Raw genomic sequence first — 2960 nt, forward strand, 5'->3', positions numbered from 1 at the left:
CTTCCCGTGGCTTGCTCAGCTTGCTTTTTTATAGAGCTCAGGACTACCAGCCCAGGGATGGCACCACCCACAATGGACCCTCCTACCCTTGATCACTAATTGAGAAAATGCCTTATAGCTGGATCTCAGGAAGGTATTTCCTCAAGGGAGGCTCCTTTCTCTGTGGTAACTACAGCTTGTGCCAAGCTGACACACAAAACCAGCCAGCACAGCATGAGTAGGGGTGGTATTGAATCTGGGAGGAGTCAGTGAGTAGAGCAGGGAGTGAAATACATTGATCTAAATACATTGTATTGAAATCTCAAACGATTAATGTAATGTTCCAATAAAAACCAGGTGTCTGCTACAAATGTAACCCTTGGTAGGTTCCATTCATTTTGGTCAGAAAAGCAATCTTTCAGCATTCCACAGGAGCCACATCTAACTCTGGACACAGTTCTCATCTCTTGGCTTTGAAGCTTTTCAGGAAGAATTACAGGTCAAAGGAGGGGAGTCTCCAAGAGAAGTGGCCAGGGAGCTGGGGGTTCACATGCTGCTCTGTGATTCTGGTGCCCAGGGACATTTTCTAACTTTTTGAACAAATGAAGGAAGTCAGAGGATGTGTTTCTTATGTGTATCAAAAATCTACTTCACCCACAGCAAGGCATGTATAGGCAAGAATGGTGTGAGAATTGAGAAAGGGGATATTACTCTGAAATAAAATTAGACATAGAAAATTAGCTCCACTTTCTAAAACCTTTGAAATTATCAAGAAAGAAAATTTTTAGGACATTCACAAATATTCCAATTAGCTTTTTCTCAAAGGCAGACTTGTTTTTATTTTTTCTTTAGGTATTAGTATTCCATTTATTTCATTTAAGTTTAAAATGAAACTCAATGTTATGTAAAAATGTGGGAGTATGACATTATAAGAAGAATTTTCTCATTATGTGTTTGCTCAGTTCTTTAGTGATGTCATGGTCCTGATGTTTTTCACCTTGATAGCTAAGTGAATCTTACCTGCCGTCAGTTCTAGAGGAAGCTGTGGAACACATTGACAATGCCTGACATGCTGGTAGACTGTCAATGCCAATTATCCAGTGATATCACCATCCTAGGCATGGTATGAAGGGATGGACTTGCAAGTTCAGTAGGCTGCTGTCAGTGTGACAGCACTTAGCTTTGTGATTCCTTTTGATCTTGGAGAACATTTATTATTTAAGAAAACTCAGTGTTCTAGATGTACCACTTGTGGTTGGATACTGCATGGTGAGTGGTTTTTGAAGTTTGACTAGTTGTTCCTTTCTGTAATAGTCTCTTTCTTCTATGAAAAGAAGTTTCTGTGATTATGGCTAAGATCTACATTTATCCATGGGTATTAGGGTAAGTACTCAGAATGTCCTTAAGTGTCACTAGGTTCAGGATATTGGTTCTTCTCTTGAATCTCTGTCCTTCCTAGCCATGGCCACCTGACTTGGTTCACAGTCCCAAGCATTATTTCTTTCCTGTTAAACAGGCCTTAAATCTGATTCGATAGGTGCAGGTAACCCCCCAAGATTAAAAGGCCACTATTCCACCATCGTGAAATACCTTGCTGGCTCAGTCATTTTTGTGATTCATAGGTTTTGTAGCTGGGTAGGGTCCCCTTGGCACATCTTGGTACATCTACAACACAATTCCTGAACCCAAAGCTCAGGGAACATTATGGCAGAGGGGAAAGAATGATCGCAAGATCCAGAGGACAAGGAAGTCTGCTGTGACACTGTGTCTTCTAGTTGTGTCGGAGGAAGCCACACCCATGAAATCTCAACATGGCTGCCTAAAGAAGACCAGGGCTGTCACAAAATTCTTTATGTTGACATCCTGGCATAAATGGGAGAAATGTCCAGGGTCTCATTCCTAGATGAAGAGCTACAATCAATTAATGACGTGTGAAGAGAAGGAGAATACATTTTCCTCAAAGATGAGCCACTTGATTGGTTCAACAATACCAAGTGTCCCTAGAAAAATGTACATGCAGACAGCACTAAAGGAACCCAGAATTTTGTATTTATATATTATCTTAGTGTTTTATTGTTGTGAACAGACAACATGACCAAGGCAATTCTTATAGCAACATTTAATTGGGGCTGGCTTAGAGGATCAGAGGTTCAGTCCATTATCATCAAAGTGGAGCATGGCAGCATCCAGGCAAGCATAGTGCAGGAGGAGCTGAGAGTTCTACATCTTCATTTGAAAGCTCCTAGCAAAATACTGGCTTTCAGACAGCTAGGATAAGGGTCTTAAAGCCCATACCCACAGTGACACCCCTACTCCAACAAGGCTACACCTACCCCAACAGGGCCAGGCTTTCTAATAGTGCCACTTCCTGGGTCAAGCATATACAAACTATCACATATATTTACTCTTTTAGATGTATATGTTGTATGCATGTACATATACATGTATGAACAATGGTTAAACATGAGAAGCCCATGATATTGGGAGTTCGTAGGGAGCATGAGAGAGGTAGGAGGGAGAAGAGGAAGGAAGAAAATGATGTTGTTATATTTTAACTAAATTAAATCATAAATAAAACTGTGTGTAACTAAGAAGCTTGAACAGAAGAAGAACCTTTGCAAGTGATGGTAGAGAGGCGAGAGGCCGCTGACCAAGAGAGGCACAGCCTCAGTTAGGATTTAGGAAAAATTCTGTGACCAAACCAGAGCATTTCCTTGTGAGGCATTGGGAAGGCTCGGTGCTGTCTGGATGTGAGGAGAAACAATGTGGACTCTTGAATTCCACACACCAAAATGAAACTGTATATTTTTAAGCAGAGAAGAGACATAGAAATGATTGGTTTTGGAAAAGTTAATAACATTTAAGTTGACTCAAGGAAAAGTTGGAGAATGAGATTAGAATCTAATATGTCAGCTTCAATATGTCCTTCAGCGAAATTGGGCATATATATATATATATATATATATATATATATATATATA

Source organism: Mastomys coucha, unplaced genomic scaffold (assembly GCF_008632895.1).
Source record: "Mastomys coucha isolate ucsf_1 unplaced genomic scaffold, UCSF_Mcou_1 pScaffold13, whole genome shotgun sequence".
NCBI classification, from domain to species: Eukaryota; Metazoa; Chordata; class Mammalia; order Rodentia; family Muridae; genus Mastomys; species Mastomys coucha.